Here is a 19,278-nt window from a genome sequence, read left to right as displayed (position 1 = left end):
TTTTTTTTTTGTCCATTTAAACCATTGGAGATCATTGTAGATGAACAGCCTATAATTTTTTGCACCTGCGTATAAGTTTTCCCCTCTCCAATCAACTTTTTAATCAAACTACGCTGTTCTTCTGAACAATGTCTTGAACATCCCATTTTCCTCAGGCTTTCAAAGAGAAAATCATGTTCAACAGGTGCTGGATTCATCCTTAAATAGAGGACACCTGATTCACACTGTTTGTTCCACAAAATTTCCGAACTCACTGACTGAATGCCACACTACTATTACCGTGAACACCCCCTTTTCTACTTTTTATACTAATAGCCCAATTTCATAGCCTTAAGAGTAGGGATGGGTATTGATAAGATTTTATCGATATCGATGCCATTATCGATTCTGCTTATCGATTCGATTCCTTATCGATTCCCTTATCGATACCTCGTGAATTTTGTACTAAAAGTAGGCTTTACAGGTTTTCTATGTATTTCATTGAGTCTTAAAGTAAATAAATATGAAATTGGTCACTGTACCCTTGATCTCTGGACATAAATAAAAATAAACAAAACAGTGTTTCACTTTGAAGTTATTAATTCAGACTGGATTCTATTGTTCTAACTTGACTCATCAGAGAGCCGCGCAGCGTTTGGAGCTGTGTGAGCAGAACGGAGGACGATTTTCGTTTCTTTCTCACAACAAGACAGGAGTCCCAGTTAGTAACTTTAATCCGCACAAACGTGACTCACGATTGACATATTCAGGGATGAAAGTGGTGAAATCAAAAAAGCTGAAACCCAAAATTACCCCCCAACACCACCCGCACGAAAATGTTTGAATTCTAGAAACTCTGAAATGCAATCTGGGACTATTCCAGACGATAAACTGGAGTGAGTGCAGCATCCATTTAGGTGAGAAAAAACAAAACTTTCCTTATTCAAATTCATTCCAGTAGTATTCTGCTCTTACTAGGATGCAGCAGTTTTCTAGCTTGGCAGATAGTTCTGGAGAAAATCACTGAAGAAATTAACACATTAAAATATGGTTTGACCGAAACAAACTGTCATTAAACTTAAATAAGACAGGGATAAAATGGAGGTGTAAGAGTCACTAGGTGTTCACAGGAAACATTTATTTCTGTATGCATGTATGTATTTATTTATTTATGTTAGTTGCTATTATATCAATCAATCAATCAACTTTTTTCTTATATAGCGCCAAATCACAACAAACAGTTGCCCCAAGGCGCTTTATATTGTAAGGCAAGGCCATACAATAATTATGAAAAACCCCAACGGTCAAAACGACCCCCTATGAGCAAGCACTTGGCCACAGTGGGAAGGAAAAACTCCCTTTTAAACAGGAAGAAACCTCCAGCAGAACCAGTCTCAGGGAGGGGCAGTCTTCTGCTGAGACTGGTTGGGGCTGAGGGAAAAAAAACAGGGAAAAAGACATGCCGTGAAGGGGGGCAGAGATCGATCACTAATGATTAAATGCAGAGTGATGCATACGGAGCAAAAAGAGAAAGAAACAGTGCATCATGGGAACCCCCCCACAATCTACGTCTAAAGCAGCATAACCAAGGGATGGTCCAGGGTCACCCGATCCAGCCCTAACTATAAGCCTTAGCGAAAGGAAAGTTTTAAGCGTAATCTTAAAGTAGAGAGGGTATCTGTCTCCCTGATCTGAATTGGGAGCTGGTTCCACAGGAGAGGAGCCTGAAAGCTGAAGGCTCTGCCTCCCATTCTACTCTTACAAACCCTAGGAACTACAAGTAAGCCCGCAGTCTGAGAGCGAAGCGCTCTAATGGGGTAATATGGTACTACGAGGTCCCTAAGATAAGATGGGACCTGATTATTCAAAACCTTATAAGTAAGAAGAAGAATTTTAAATTCTATTCTAGAATTAACAGGAAGCCAATGAAGAGAGGCCAACACGGGTGAGATATGCTCTCTCCTGCTAGTCCCCGTCAGTACTCTAGCTGCAGCATTCTGAACCAACTGAAGGCTTTTTAGGGAACTTTTAGGACAACCTGATAATAATGAATTACAATAGTCCAGCCTAGAGGAAATAAATGCATGAATTAGTTTTTCAGCATCACTCTGAGACAAGACCTTTCTGATTTTAGAGATATTGCGTAAATGCAAAAGGCAGTCCTACATATTTGTTTAATATGCGCTTTGAATGACATATCCTGATCAAAAATGACTCCAAGATTTCTCACAGTATTACTAGAGATCAGGGAAATGCCATCCAGAGTAACGATCTGGTTAGACACCATGCTTCTAAGATTGTGGGGCCAAGTACAATAACTTCAGTTTTATCTGAGTTTAAAGCAGGAAATTAGAGGTCATCCATGTCTTTATGTCTGTAAGACAATCCTGCAGTTTAGCTAATTGGTGTGTATCCTCTGGCTTCATGGATAGATAAAGCTGGGTATCATCTGCGTAACAGTGAAAATTTAAGCAATACCGTCTAATAATACTGCCTAAGGGAAGCATGTATAAAGTGAATAAAATTGGTCCTAGCACAGAACCTTGTGGAACTCCATAATTAACTTTAGTCTGTGAAGAAGATTCCCATTTACATGAACAAACTGTAATCTATTAGACAAATATGATTCAAACCACCGCAGCGCAGTGCCTTTAATACCTATGACATGCTCTAATCTCTGTAATAAAATTTTATGGTCAACAGTATCAAAAGCAGCACTGAGGTCCAACAGAACAAGCACAGAGATAAGTCCACTGTCCGAAGCCATAAGAAGATCATTTGTAACCTTCACTAATGCTGTTTCTGTACTATGATGAATTCTAAAACCTGACTGAAACTCTTCAAATAGACCATTCCTCTGCAGGTGATCAGTTAGCTGTTTTACAACTACCCTCTCAAGAATCTTTGAGAGAAAAGGAAGGTTGGAGATTGGCCTATAATTAGCTAAGATAGCTGGGTCAAGTGATGGCTTTTTAAGTAATGGTTTAATTACTGCCACCTTAAAGGCCTGTGGTACATAACCAACTAACAAAGATAGATTGATCATATTTAAGATTGAAGCATTAAATAATGGTAGGACTTCCTTGAGCAGCCTGGCAGGAATGGGGTCTAATAAACATGTTGATGGTTTGGATGAAGTAACTAATGAAAATACTCAGACAGAACAATCGGAGAGAAAGAGTCTAACCAAATACCGGCATCACTGAAAGCAGCCAAAGATAACGATACATCTTTGGGATGGTTATGAGTAATTTTTTCTCTAATAGTCAAAATTTTGTTAGCAAAGAAAGTCATGAAGTCATTACTAGTTAAAGTTAATGGAATACTCAGCTCAATAGAGCTCTGACTCTTTGTCAGCCTGGCTACAGTGCTGAAAAGAAACCTGGGGTTGTTCTTATTTTCTTCAATTAGTGATGAGTAGAAAGATGTCCTAGCTTTACGGAGGGCTTTTTTATAGAGCAACAAACTCTTTTTCCAGGCTAAGTAAAGATCTTCTAAATTAGTGAGACGCCATTTCCTCTCCAACTTACGGGTTATCTGCTTTAAGCTACAGGTTTGTGAGTTATACCACGGAGTCAGACACTTCTGATTTAAAGCTCTCTTTTTCAGAGGAGCTACAGCATCCAAAGTTGTCTTCAAAGAGGATGTAAAACTATTGACGAGATACTCTAACTCCCTTACAGAGTTTAGGTAGCTACTCTGCTCTGTGTTGGTATATGACATTAGAGAACATAAGAAGGAATCATATCCTTAAACCTAGTTACAGCGCTTTCTGAAAGACTTCTAGTGTAATGAAACTTATTCCCCACTGCAGGGTAGTCCATCAGGGTAAATGTAAATGTTATTAAAAAATTATCAGACAGAAGGGAGTTTTCAGGGAATACTGTTAAGTCTTCTATTTCCATACCATAAGTCAGAACAAGATCTAAGATATGATTAAAGTGGTGGGTGGACTCATTTACTTTTTGAGCAAAGCCGATAGAGTCTAATAATAGATTAAATGCAGTGTTGAGGCTGTCATTCTCAGCATCTGTGTGGATGTTAAAATCGCCCACTATAATTATCTTATCTGAGCTAAGCACTAAGTCAGACAAAAGGTCTGAAAATTCACAGAGAAACTCACAGTAACGACCAGGTGGACGATAGATAATAACAAATAAAACTGGTTTTTGGGACTTCCAATTTGGATGGACAAGACTAAGAGACAAGCTTTCAAATGAATTAAAGCTCTGTCTAGATTTTTGATTAATTAATAAGCTGTAATGGAAGATTGCTGCTAATCCTCCGCCCCGGCCCGTGCTACGAGCATTCTGACAGTTAGTGTGACTCGGGGGTGTTGACTCATTTAAACTAACATATTCATCCTGCTGTAACCAGGTTTCTGTTAGGCAGAATAAATCAATACGTTGATCAATTATTATATCATTTACCAACAGGGACTTAGAAGAGAGAGACCTAATGTTTAATAGACCACATTTAACTGTTTTAGTCTGTGGTGCAGTTGAAGGTGCTATATAATTTTTTCTTTTTGAATTTTTATGCTTAAATAGATTTTTGCTGGTTATTGGTGGTCTGGGAGCAGGCACCGTCTCTACGGGGATGGGGTAATGAGGGGATGGCAGGGGGAGAGAAGCTGCAGAGAGGTGTATAAGACCACAGCTCTGCCTCCTGGTCCCAACGCTGGACAGTCACAGTTTGGAGGATCCAAGAAAATTGGCCAGATTTCTAGAAATGAGAGCTGCTCCATCTAAAGTGGGATGGACGCCGTCTCTCCTAACAAGACCAGGTTTTCCCCAGAAGCTTTGCCAATTATCAATGAAGCCCACCTCATTTTTTGGACACCACTCAGACAGCCAGCAATTCAAGGAGAACATGCGGCTAAACATGTCACTCCCGGTCTGATTGGGGAGGGGCCCAGAGAAAACAACAGAGTCCGACATTGTTTTTGCAAAGTTACACACCGATTTAATGTTAATTTTAGTGACCTCCGATTGGCGTAACCGAGTGTCATTACTGCCGACGTGAATTACAATCTTACCAAATTTACGCTTAGCCTTAGCCAGCAATTTCAAATGTCCTTCGATGTCGCCTGCTCTGGCCCCCGGAAGACAATTGACAATGGTTGCTGGTGTCGCTAACTTCACATTTCTCAAAACAGAGTCGCCAATAACCAGAGTTTGATCCTCGGCGAGTGTATCGTCGAGTGGGGAAAAACGGTTAGTGATGTGAACGGGTTGACGGTGTACACGGGGCTTCTGTTTAGGGCTACGCTTCCTCCTCACAGTCACCCAGTCAGCCTGCTTTCCCGACTGCCCGGGATCTGCCAGGGGGGAACTAACGGCGGCTAAGCTATTATATATTTTCTGTTGTGTTTCTATTCAGGTTCTTTTTGTCTCTTTCTCTAAAATTGTATATAATAAGCATTAGATTATTAATATATAAACAAAAATACATTTAAGAAATATTACAATTTGAAAACAAATGCACCCGAACGTGATGACAGCTGCAAATGCGTAATGCTAACTTTTAACATTGAAAATGCCATAGACATGCTAATGCATTAGCATCGCTCCCATTTTTAAGTTATAAAATACATCTATCAACTGTTTCAGAAGACCATAACAGGTCGGTTTAACATAGAAAAGGTAAATAATACTCACAGACGTATGCTCTTTAGGGTTTTAAAGACGTATGCTCTTTAGGGTTTTAGAGATAATGCACAATTTCCCTTGGGATTAATAAAGTATTTGTCTGTCTGTCTGTCTGTTTTAGCGGGGGAAAATTAAGCGAAAGAAAGAAAGTATAAACGAAGCAACAGATCGAAGCATTGCTTCAATCTGCGAACCACTGCTTCGATTGGTTCAAGGTTCAAAGCAAAGCCGCGCTGCAGAAAAGTTGATCATGGACCTGCTGCAGGGTCTGTAATCAATGTAGAGAAATTATCATTTTCCTGACAAACACCCCCCAAAACAACGGCCACTCTGAAGGACCGATAACAAAATCGTTAAGCACAAAGCTTATTGATGTCGGTGGATCGAATCATTTCGTAACGATACCCGAAAGGAACTGGTTATCCATACCCATCCCTACTTAAGAGTGTGCATATCATGAATGCTTGGTCTTGTTGGATTTGTGAGAATCTACTGAATCTACTGGTACCTTGTTTCCCATGTAACAATAAGAAATACACTCAAAACCTGGATTAATCTTTTTAGTCACATAGCACTACTATTATTCTGAACACTACTGTAGCTACTGATTCACCGTGCCCCAGTTTCCCCTATTTTCTATGGGACATACTGCATTTGACCTGTGCTACTTTGCCTCTTTCTCCACTGGGTCACCATCTGCAGTTTTCTACAACAACGCCGGATCCTGTTATTCTTTGCTGTTACATGAAGGGAATTCATTGCATGAAATGTTTCAGACTTAACGAGGTCTTCTCTGGTTCGTTTCCCTGCTGTATAGTATTTGAACTGTTCTCTTGAACAAAGTATGCAGTCACCTGGGAACAACTGTACCTACGCCATAGATGTAGACTGTCCGGCTGTAGTACAGGCTCTTTGGTCCACTTTTACAGTCATCAAACCCATCACTTTAAACACACACAACTTCCTAATCACCCATTTCAAGAACATTTCTTCTTTGGCATAAGGCAACATGACCTCTTCATGTATTTTGATGTATTCACACTGATCCCTGGTATATGTGATAAATAGACCCAACACCATAGTATGAGAAGCATCTCCATATCATGTTTGCCCCACCATGCTTCAGTCTTTACAGTGTACTGTGGCTTGAATTCAGTTTTGGGGGGTCATCTGCAAACTGTCTGTGGCCCCTAGACACAAAGAACAATCTTGCTTTTTTCAGTCCATAACATGTTGCTCCATTTCTCTTTAGTCCAGTCAACATGCTCTTTGTCAAACTGTAACCTCTTCATTGTTTTTAACAATAGGACTTTGTTGTATCTCCTTGTCCATGGCTTGTCTTCACATAGATGTCTTCTAATTGTTACAGTACTCACAGGTAACTTCAGACCTTCTTTGATCACCCTGGAGCTGATCGTTGTCTGAGTCTTTGTCATTCTGTCTATTTTTTGATCCATTTGAATGGTGGTGTTCAGTTTTCTTCCAGGTCTCTCTGGTTTTGTTACCATTTTAATACATCTGAGATCATTTTAGCTGAGCCGCCTGTCATTTTCTGCACTTCTTTATATATTTTCTCCCCTCTGATCAATTTTTAATCAAAGTACACTGTTTCTGAACAATTTTTCAGAGACAAATGCACAACAACCAGAATGTACATTTGCTGCCCTCTTCCTTAAATAATTTCCACCTGTAAAAGTAATAAGGGCCAGAGAAAGAAAAATGCAGACACATCACTTTCTGTAAAGTAATAAAATTGATAATTTTTCCTTCATTTTTTTTCAATTTGGAATAGAATGTGCAGTGTTCCCAGTGCATTTGTGTGTATATAAATAAAAGCTATGATAAGGATTTTGAGCTTTATTCACTTTATTAACTGTATGTGAAAATCGTGTAGCTGTAATGAGTCAAAAAAGTGCAAAATAATCAGACATGATTAAAACTGATGAAAAGGGCTGACAAGCAGGATCAATAATGGCATTGATACTGATAAAACATTAGCAATTCCCATCGCCTGGCTGTACCTAACTGCCATGATCCTTAGCATCTTAATGCTATACTGTTGTCTACAAATCACATTCACATAGTCACTTAAAAAAAATTGTCGCTACATTTTTAATAAAAAAATGATAAAGGTACTGGCCAGTGGCGGCTGGTGAAAAACAGTCGTGGTGGGGCTGCTGTGCCAATAGATTCCCTTGCCTTGTCCAGTACAGGCATTCAAGTGAACAGTCGGAAAATTACTACAATTCCACAATAATCATTTCATGTCCTTCTCAAAATTAGGAGTTTTACAGATAAAGTTAACCATTTACAGCTATATTAGCCCCCATTTCTACTTTGGAAAGGAACAGTATCAAATACAACACTCAAGTTCTTGAGCAAAGAACATTTCACCATTTCACACCAATTACACACATAGTACACCAAACTGTACTGCACTGCCTTTATCTTCAGACAAACAGATCCTGGGGTTCACAATGACACCGACCTTAACAAAATAGAAAATATCAGCAAATTTACACTCTTTCAAAATATGGAAAAAATTCTCAATTGACAAAAGAACATTATGTACATACTACAATGTTCACACCACCTTCAGAGAGAGAAAGAGAAAATGTTTGTGTGTGTGTGTGTGTGAGAGAGAGAGAGAGAGTGTGTGTGTGTGGTGTGTGTGTGTGTGTGTGTGTGTGTGTGTGTGTGTGTGTGTGTGTGTGTGTGTGTGTGTGTGTGTGTGTGTGTGTGTGTGTGTGTGTGTGTGTGAGCGAGAGAAAATTAAGGTAATATTTTGCATGAACATTACTGAGTGGAATGGAGGCAAACTAAAGAAGCTTGAAAAACTTAAATTAAATAACTTGACTAACTAATAACACCAAAACCTTTAAATTAAATTCATTAAAACTAATTAACAGTGTAGAGGACAAAGCAAATTAAGTATACAAAACCACTTAATTAAATGCGTTGCTAAACTTGGGTTTGTCTGACTGTAAGTGTCTTGTGTGTACTCAGTGGCTGAGTTAGAATTACTTTTAAAAAAGGGGATAGAAAATCAAAATCATCTTTTTCATGTTTTTGGTGTTGCCGACTATTTCTTTGCTCTGCGCATTTCACGGAGGACTGTTTCACAAACCTTGCACGATTTCAAGCTGGCTTCAGTCGGCATTTAATGCTCAGTAGAGGGTCAGTTCCGACTTTGCGACAAAATCAACCCCAGCAATCAGTACAGCCTGTGGGTATCACATTTTCTTTTGTTTTACATTTGTGTTGTGCCATATTCCTGTTGTAAGAATTGCACGTTAGAATGGCACGTTAGCTCTGGTTTGTTCCTCTAAAGGGAATGAGCTAACCCCTTAGCAGCTAGGGATGTGTATCTAGAACCGGTTCCTTTTGGGTATCGTTAAGAAATGACTCGATCCACCGACATCAATAAGCTTTGTGCTTAACGATTATGTTATCGGTCCTTCAGAGTGGCCGTTGTTTTGGGGGGTGTTTGTCAGGAAAATGATCATTTCTGTATTGATTACAGACCCTGCAGCGGGTCCGTAAACAACTTTTCTGCAGCGCGGCTTTGCTTTGAACCTTGAACCAATCGAAGTAGTGCTTCGCAGATTGAAGCAATGCTTCAATTATTCTTTCTTTCTTTTGCTTAATTTTCTCCTGCTAAAACCCTAAAGAGCATATGTCTGTGAGTATTATTTACCTTTTCTATGTTAAACCGACCTGTTATGCTCTTCTGAAGCAGTTGATAGATGTATTTTATAACTTAAAAACGGGAGCGATGCTAACGCGTTAGCATGTCTATGGCATTTTCAATGTTAAAAGTTAGCATTGCAGCTGTCATCACGTTCGGGTGCATTTGTTTTCAAATTGTAATATTTCTTTAATTTATTTTTGTTTATATATTAATAATCTAATGATTATTATATACAATTTTAGAGAAAGAGGCAAAAAAAAAACCCGCATAGAAACACAACAGAAAATATAAAAGCAATGAAAATAAATAAATAATGCTTTCTTTTCAGTGAGAGCAAGGACAGCCAATCAAACAACGGCAACCGATCAGCGCCACCTCATCAACATCATCAATTTTATTTATATAGCGCCAAATCACAACAAACAGTTGCCCCAAGGCGCTTTATATTGTAAGGCAAGACCATACAGTAATTACAAAAAAACCCCAACGGTCAAAACGACCCCCTGTGAGCAAGCACTTGGCGACAGTGGGAATGAAAAACTCCCTTTTAACAGGAAGAAACCTCCAGCAGAACCAGGCTCAGGGAGGGGCAGTCTTCTGCTGGGACTGGTTGGGGCTGAGGGGAGAGAATCAAGAAAAAGACATGCTGTGGAAGAGAGCAGAGATCAATCACTAATGATTAAATGCAGAGTGGTGCATACAGAGCAAAAGAGAAAGAAACAGTGCATCATGGGAACCCCCCAGCAGTCTAAGTCTATAGCAGCATAACTAAGGGATGGTTCAGGGTCACCTGATCCAGCCCTAACTATAAGCTTTAGCAAAAAGGAAAGTTTTAAGCCTAATCTTAAAAGTAGAGAGGGTGTCTGTCTCCCTGATCCGAATTGGGAGCTGGTTCCACAGGAGAGGAGCCTGAAAGCTGAAGGCTCTGCCTCCCATTCTACTCTTACAAACCCTAGGAACTACAAGTAAGTCTGCAGTCTGAGAGCGAAGCGCTGTATTGGGGTGATATGGTACTATGAGGTCCCTAAGATAAGATGGGACCTTATTATTCAAAACCTTATAAGTAAGAAGAAGAATTTTAAATTCTATTCTAGAATTAACAGGAAGCCAATGAAGAGAGGCCAATATGGGTGAGATATGCTCTCTCCTTCTAGTTCCCGAAGCATTTTGAATTAACTGAAGGCTTTTCAGGGAACTTTTAGGACAACCTGATAATAATGAATTACAATAGTCCAGCCTAGAGGAAATAAATGCATGAATTAGTTTTTCAGCATCACTCTGAGACAAGACCTTTCTAATTTTAGAGATATTGCGTAAATGCAAAAAAGCAGTCCTACATATTTGTTTAATATGCGCTTTGAATGACATATCCTGATCAAAAATGACTCCAAGATTTCTCACAGTATTACTAGAGGTCAGGGTAATGCCATCCAGAGTAAGGATCTGGTTAGACACCATGTTTCTAAGATTTGAGGGGCCAAGTACAATAGCTTCAGTTTTATCTGAGTTTAAAAGCAGGAAATTAGAGGTCATCCATGTCTTTATGTCTGTAAGACAATCCTGCAGTTTAGCTAATTGGTGTGTGTCCTCTGGCTTCATGGATAGATAAAGCTGGGTATCATCTGCGTAACAATGAAAATTTAAGCAATGCTGTCTAATAATACTGCCTAAGGGAAGCATGTATAAAGTGAATAAAATTGGTCCTAGCACAGAACCTTGTGGAACTCCATAATTAACCTTAGTCTGTGAAGAAGATTCCCCATTTACATGAACAAATTGTAATCTATTAGATAAATATGATTCAAACTACCGCAGCGCAGTGCCTTTAATACCTATGGCATGCTCTAATCTCTGTAATAAAATTTTATGGTCAACAGTATCAAAAGCAGCACTGAGGTCTAACAGAACAAGCACAGAGATGAGTCCACTGTCTGAGGCCATAAGAAGATCATTTGTAACCTTCACTAATGCTGTTTCTGTACTATGATGAATTCTAAACCTGACTGAAACTCTTCAAATAGACCATTCCTCTGCAGATGATCAGTTAGCTGTTTTACAACTACCCTTTCAAGAATTTTGAGAGAAAAGGAAGGTTGGAGATTGGCCTATAATTAGCTAAGATAGCTGGGTCAAGTGATGGCTTTTTAAGTAATGGTTTAATTACTGCCACCTTAAAAGCCTGTGGTACATAGCCAACTAATAAAGATAGATTGATCATATTTAAGATCGAAGCATTAAATAATGGTAGGGCTTCCTTGAGCAGCCTGGTAGGAATGGGGTCTAATAGACATGTTGATGGTTTGGATGAAGTAACTAATGAAAATAACTCAGACAGAACAATCGGAGAGAAAGAGTCTAACCAAATACCGGCATCACTGAAAGCAGCCAAAGATAATGATACATCTTTGGGATGGTTATGAGTAATTTTTTCTCTAATAGTTAAAATTTTATTAGCAAAGAAAGTCATGAAGTCATTACTAGTTAAAGGAATACTCGGCTCAATAGAGCTCTGACTCTTTGTCAGCCTGGCTACAGTGCTGAAAAGAAACCTGGGGTTGTTCTTATTTTCTTCAATTAGTGATAAGTAGTAAGATGTCCTAGCTTTACAGAGGGCTTTTTTATAGAGCAACAGACTTTTTCCAGGCTAAGTGAAGATCTTCTAAATTAGTGAGACGCCATTTCCTCTCCAACTTACGGGTTATCTGCTTTAAGCTGCGAGTTTGTGAGTTATACCACGGAGTCAGGCACTTCTGATTTAAAGCTCTCTTTTTCAGAGGAGCTACAGCATCCAAAGTTGTCTTCAATGAGGATGTAAAACTATTGACGAGATACTCTATCTCACTTACAGAGTTTCAAGCCACCTACTTGCATTTCATAATGAGGTTGCCAAATAAGCTCCGAAACGACGTCATTAAGGGCAAACGAGGCTTTCTAAACCCAGCATAGTAACATAGCTGTTTCAGAGAGCCTTTTAGGAAGGTTCTGAGCCATTACAGACCCAACCAATTTTTTTGGGCTACATATCACATCACAGAACAAGGATTAATGCCCCATTCAACCTTTCTCTATCACCTTTAAAAAAACATGCAAATTGCTATTTTAGTGTTTTGTTTTGTTTTTAAACTGAGCAAATACTTTGTTTTAGAGTGTGGAATACTCCAAAGAATATTTCACTTCTGTGAACTGATCCTCATAATGTGTAAAGTGAAATCAAAATACCAGCATGGCTGCAGCTTTGAACATTGTTACAAACAGCCCCGGCCTCCCCTATTACCATTATAACTGGTCTGCTGTCCCAATAAAGATCACAGCTTTGACCCTCTAAAACAAACAAAAAACATCACTCATTCGTTTTATCTTAAATTTTCATCCTCGTTTCCACACCAGGAGCAACATTCGGGAATAAATCCGAGCAGCTCGTCAGCTCACCTGAGCTGAAGTGGATCCAGAGGAGTCAGTCCGCAGCTGGCAGAGGTGGATGTGCTCCTTTCCACCCCGCAGTAAAGAGCACAGATCAGCAGCCTCCGTGACATGTGCGCGCTGACAGTGTGAATGAAGCCTGACACGGTTTATAACGAGTCAGACAAACGTCTCTCCTCCAACCGGGATGTGCAGTTGTCATTAAACCACGAGAAAGATCTGATGTGCGCACCTCCAAAAGGATCCCCGCCAAACTTTGGTGTCATTGATTTGATTAGTTTTGTCCCGTTTTAAACCTCCGAAGAGTTCTTCAACTTACTCCAGCAAAACACACGGAGCCAAAATAAAAATAAATAATTATAACCCAAACGTCGTCACCATCATCTCTTCCTGCCTGACTGACTGACAGCAGCGTCACTAACGTTCCCGCATTTTTGTAGCAAGGGCTAAAATTCCAGCGCCCCAAAGCCATTCATTTTGGCAATGTTGATTTGCCAAATATTTATAAATTTTCCCTAGCAAATACATACAATTGGTTATTTCGCTGCCCTTCAAGGGTGCTTTGAATGATCGCCCAAGACGAGGAATGTGTTGTGTGGGCCGCTGAAGAGGAGGTACTGCTGGCCCACCACCACAAGATGGCGCCCTGCTTGAAGTGCGGGCTTCAAGCACGAGAGGGCGTCGGAGCGACTGCGAGTGACAGCTGTCACTCATCATCCGTACCAGCTGTCACTCATCCACTACTCAACACCATCACCATAAAGGCCGGACTGCAACTCCACCTCCCCGCCGAGAAATCAGCTACCATTCAGGTAACTTCTCTGCTGACTTACATTGAGTAATAATCTGAACTTCTTTGCAGCCGTTTTCCTGTGGTGTGTCCTTGTCTGTGGGATTGGCGTTTGGTGTGGACTGCGACGGCTTCGCCTCACACCCCAAACCAGATAAGTGGTTAAACAGGAGCTGCACAAGTGTGTGATTGGAGGTGGAGGTGCTCCCTCCTAACTAAACACAGACTGTGGGATTACTGAGTGTGCGAACTCACACTCATCGATACTGTTTCTGTTCTCTGCCAGCAGTACCGGGTCTGTCTGCTGAAGACAGCGGCCACCTGGGGCGCAGGGCTTGGCGGCTCCAGTGTTCTTCAGATCCGTTGGTGGTGGAAGCTGTGTGGGATCCGGCTCTTCTCTCGCCAGACGTCTTCTATTGTCGAGCCTGCCCACACGTCACCTTGTGTATAATTGACATTCCACCATATTGTTATTGTCTACTTCGTTGTGCGATTCACAACATTAAATTGTTACTTTTTGGCTTATCCATTGTCCGTTCATTGGAAAAGACCATGACCATTTTGTCTATTTTATTTTGTTCTTTATTTTTATTTTACTTTGAGATAGTCTGTCAGATGTTGGATCTTGAAGTGTGTGGAGCAGCACACTGTTTTAACAGGCACGTGGACCTCTCCGCTGTTTGTCAGGCTAGTTGATCACACAGATGTATTTTTAGATTTTTTACAGTTATATTGATGACAACACTTACGAGTGCACACAAAGCTGAGCGTCCAGCAGAAACTGTTTTTAACAGGCTGCGTTTATGACTAATGGCCGTACACATGCACTGTGTTCCCACAGTGGAGAGGGGCTGCTGCTTTTACCATGACTGCATCAAAATTAACAGCTATCACTTAAAAATGAGTCATCATGTGTCAGATCCCGTTATATAAAACCAGCTCTCCGTCTCTGGGGTCCGACCTTCGTGTCTCCACGGGTATTACCCGGCAGGGCTGCACAAAGGCTGTTCAAGCTGGTGGCGAGGAGATTCGTCTAGCCGCTCACTGCCTCCATCCGGACGTCCACCCCGCTGACGCTGATCTCGCACCCCGGTCGAATAGCCTCCTCTGGAACCAGGATACGAGCCGGCCACGCCCGTTAACGGCAGCTCTCCTCTTATGGATCAGGGCTCTTGGAATGTTGCTAGATTTTAAATTTAGTGACTCGTACAGCGAGTCCCCAGGATGCGTTAATTTCGTTAAAAACCAGACTAACCTTTTAGAGCTCTTTTTGATGTTATACACCCAAAAACCTTCAACTTTTACACCTTAAGAAGAATCAATAAATCCAATGTCCGAGCCTTAACACTTTAACTGCATGCTTGGAAATTTATTGCAGGTTTTGCAAGTGCTGACAACATAATCAAAATAGGTTATATGATGATAATTTCACAACAGTAATTCAAATATAATCAGAATAATAATTGGCAGAGATTCTTGGTTTTTGATTCAATAATGCTGTCTGATCTTACTTTGACTGGACTGGATTAATTTCTTAACAATTTTTCTAGGAGTGAGGGAAGGAGGTTTTTGATGTTAAAATCCCCAGTTCGATGAACTTGAGTTCATCTTCATCAGCTATTAGTTGTTAGCTGACCACGATCCTTGTGCGATGTTGTAATCCTTCAGGAAATAAATCCACATAAGAGTTTATTCCTTCTTCAATCAACCAAAAGTTGATCTAATCCATTCTGGTGCAATGTGTTGTTCCATGAGAGAGAAAACGTTGAAACTTCCCCACTCAGACTTAAGGCCAGTGATTATTCTTCAATGCTCTGCTACTCCGTGACTGGACGGCCTGAGTGGGAGTTGAAAACTCTCTCAAATAATCTCTTATGTCTCCAATCCTCTCACTCCACGATTCCAATTGCAGCTCACAAGATGGTCCAGTCTTGTGATCTCCTCGTAGCAGGGGAGAAGTGACATTTTTTTTGACATTAGATTTTTTCTAATCAATTCTTACTTTTATTATATTAATAGTTCATTTAATCATACTTATGTTAGAATCATTTTAGACATATCCCATCGTCTTCACCACTGAGTTCATTCCATGGGCCTCCCCATCTGTAATGGAAAAGTCCGGTATGACCTCACTTACTCCAGGAAAGTACCAAACACTGTCCAGTTTATTCCAACAACATGTGTATTAATCCAATGGCATGTATTATATTCCAAGATGAAAACAAGCTGAAAGCAAGCTTAAAGTCATCTTTCTTGACACATGACATCACACTTATGTAAACTTTGCAATCTGCAACTCTGTTCTTAATGTTAGCAGCTACAGTCCATTCAAGTGCGTGATGGGACGTTTTCCTCAAAACTACATAAAAACTGTGGGAAGCACTCAGAAAAACAAGTACTCAAGAGTACTTTGTTTTTGGCAGTCTCCATAGCTGTTTGTTGTGAATGCTGTATGCTTTAAGACTGGTCACGGAAGTGCACAAAGTAAACCCAGTGTATCATCAGATGGTCACTAACCACCTAAATCTAAGGTGCTATGATTTCTGATTTTGGTGCGACATGTCCTTTAAGTGACATCACAAAGGAGCACTACTGCAGCACCTTCAGACACGTTTGTGTCCAATGAGCACATGTGACTGAATCCTGGAAGCAGAATCAGCTGCAGAAATGTTTACGAGCAGGTCCTGATAACGCTACAGGAAACATGAATATGTTGGAATATATGTAGTGGGGTGATCCAGATGAAGGGATGGAGCCACAGCTGCTGCGGCCTCTTTTTTAATGCATAGCAGCACACTATTTGTCACGCCCGGCGGGTGCCAGGCACCCGAAGTATTTGGACCCAAAATGCAAACTCTCGGACTACTGTATGTAGAAGTACTCATGGTCTTTAATTCAGGCTCTGGTTCGGTACACAGGTGATCAGTTTGTGAGGCAGAAGCACAAACTGTTGTATGGCTGGGGGGGCCTGGCTGCCTTTTTGTTTCTGTCTTTTGTTTTTCCTTCCAGGTGGCTTGCATTTGGGACTGAGTGGCTGTGTAGCTGAGTTTATCAGGACCTCACCCTGATCACCTGAGGCTGATCACCTGCGGCTCATCAGGACTCACAGCTGTGGTGCATCTACATGGATTGGAACATGGTGGCATTTAAGACTGGAGTACACAGTGTGTATTTGCCAGAGACTCGACCTTGTGACCAGACGGGTGAGATCGTCGTCTCGGGAGCCATCTCATCATCAGTGGATGCAGAGAACGTCCAGGTTTGATGCATGGTCTGTGAAAGAGAAGGGGGTGAGGTCTCACGCTCGTCAGCACACTTCCTGAGGTACGCTAGATTTTGTGACTAACATTTATACAGTCAGTAAATGTGGTGTCCCTCACACCTTATTATATTGAGCTGTATGTTGGTCGTTTAAATCAGCTTCCACTGCAGTGGAGTTTTGTGAACTGGATGTTCCATGACTGCAGGGTGGGAAGCTGATTAGTAATTAAGCCAGGAAGTGTTTGCTGTTTGTGCACCTTTGAGTGGTCTCTCTGTGTGTTGAGTGTGGACTCACATAATGATTCCTTCTTTCACAGACTCGGTTTGTCGCGGCCACCTGGGGGGTGTCGGCGGGGTCCTTGGGTCCGAACCAGTTCTGGCTCCGGACCGTTAGCGCTGCTGGGAGCGCACCGCAATCCACCACGCCAGACTGTGCACTTTTATATTTTTCACAGCACTGTTATGTTCATTAAACTCTGTTATCCTTTGTACCGTGCTCTGCTTATTTTATACTGGGTCCTTCAAACGCTGGTCGGTTCTCCGGGCTGCGTCCGACACATAACAGTAGTCTCTGGCCAAACATCACGGACCCAGCGGTAGCAGAGACGGTAACGCGCCGGAAAGGCTGCAGCAGACATTCAGAAGTTATCCGGATCAGTTGCGGGTGCTCTCCACCCGGATGGTGCGCGTTGGAGAACCCATTACTGAATACTGATTTGAGCGCTCATGCAGCCATGTTCCTGTGTTTGTGCCTTATCCGAGGGTCGTGGTGGAGTGTGACTGGCGACGGCTTTGCGTCACGCTCTGACCGGATAAGAGGTTTAAACGGGAGCTGCAAGAGTGTGTCTGTAATGGGTGCACGCGCACGGCGGAGCTCTGTGGCACGGGTCGCTGTGCTTCCCGTGTGACAGTTGTAGCCCCGTTTCCCCGGATGAAGATAACTACTGCGTCTGTTGTGTCAGCTCCGGTGTTTAGTTGAATCACATTTTTGGTTGTGTGTTACACAGAGCTGCGCACAGAAAGGCAGCATGAGTTTGTTTTCTCAGTTACCAAAGGGGGTTTTTCATTTTTAGCACTTTGGCTCCCTCCTTTGGTGACTGAGTCACATTACCGTCAAGCTCTTAAGTTGGAACAGGTGTGTTCCATTTGTTTGAGCTTGACGGTATAAATCACTTATTAGTTTTGTGTGTGTTCATTTTGTGTGGGTGTTTTTTGAGTTGGTTTTTGTGTGGGGTTTTTATTTGGACACTATTTAGTGTCTGGGGTCGTGACCCTGCAGTTCTGTCTGGAAAAAAAAAAGGACCCAAGCAACTTTATGTTAGTCTGTTAGTCTTTCTTTTTATTTCTTTCAGTTTCACCTCCCAGGGTTTGATGGGACGGTCCCCTGGGGGGTCATGGGGGGGTAATTGGGTTGTTTTTTTCTTTTTTTTTGTTTTGTTTTTTGTTATGCCCTCTCTTCTGTTTCTGGAGTGGTGCAGTTTGGTTATGCTGGGCGTTTCCCAGGTAACCTCTGCACCCGGGAGGGGAGGGGGGGGTTTGGGGTATTTTCTTTTTGTTCCCTCTCTTCTCCTCTGGCTCCAGCCGTGTGAGCCGTAGTGTCGGCATTGCTGGAGTGGTGCAGTTTGGTTATGCTGGGCGTTTCCCAGGTAACCTCTGCACCTGGGGGGGGGGGGGGGGGGGTTTGTTTGTTGATTCCCTGTTCCACCTCCGGCTTCAGCGCGCCTTTGAGCCGTCTGCCATCGGCGTGGCTGAGGTTTGGGGCAGTGGGATATACCCGCAGCTGGTGGCTGATTTGGAAGTCGGAGGAGTGGCGCCGTTTTGTGCCGTCTGCCATAACCGCTGTTCCACTCCTCCCGGTTGGCTTCTGGGGTATAGTCACGGTTGGTGACACTGGACGTGCTTCCAGTTTCCACTGCGCCAAGGGGGTGGGGTTGGGGTTGTTTTGTTTGTATGTTTTTTTTTTCTCCTTTTGTTTTTCCCCCCAGTTTCCGCCCTCAGGGTTTGACTGTGGTGTCCTCTGGGGGGGGGAAAGGGCTGTGGGTCCATCTAGCCATAGACGGCCGGGGCTGGGTCCGTTGGTCATGAGGGGAGGCGTCTCCTGGGGTTGATGGAATGGTCCTCTGGGAGGCGCTGGGAGTCCCCGTGGGTGACGTTGGATCCCAGAGGGACCTCGGCTGTGGTTATTACTCCTGGAGCTGGCGGGATGTCCTCTGGGGGGTGTTGGTCCCTACATGTCGTTAGGGGGTGGGGGGGGTGTTAGCATTTTTATTTGCAAGCTTAAGTTTGGGTTTTTCTTTTCTCCCCTTCCCGGGGTTTGATGGAACGGTCCTCTGGGGAGGGGGGGTGTTAGCATTTTTATTTGTAAGCTTAAGTTTGGGTTGTTTTTCTTTTCTCCTCTTCCCGGGGTTTGATGGGACGGTCCCCTGGGGAGGGGGGGGTGTTTTGGTTGTTTGTGTTTGTCTTTTTTGTTTTATGACTAATCAGAC

General features: G+C 42.0%; 1 long non-coding RNA gene across 1 annotated transcript; it reads left to right on the top strand.

The window, feature by feature from the left end:
• The first annotated feature begins 2,723 nt into the window (after positions 1-2,723).
• LOC117501910 lies at positions 2,724-7,201 on the top strand. Its single transcript, XR_004558124.1, has 3 exons — positions 2,724-2,734; positions 2,957-2,961; positions 7,000-7,201. It is a non-coding gene; the product is annotated as an uncharacterized LOC117501910 (long non-coding RNA).
• Positions 7,202-19,278: the final 12,077 nt, after the last annotated feature.

This window comes from Thalassophryne amazonica, chromosome 2 (genome assembly GCF_902500255.1).
Source record: "Thalassophryne amazonica chromosome 2, fThaAma1.1, whole genome shotgun sequence".
NCBI classification, from domain to species: domain Eukaryota; kingdom Metazoa; phylum Chordata; class Actinopteri; order Batrachoidiformes; family Batrachoididae; genus Thalassophryne; species Thalassophryne amazonica.
This window is presented reverse-complemented; position numbering and strand designations above follow the sequence as displayed.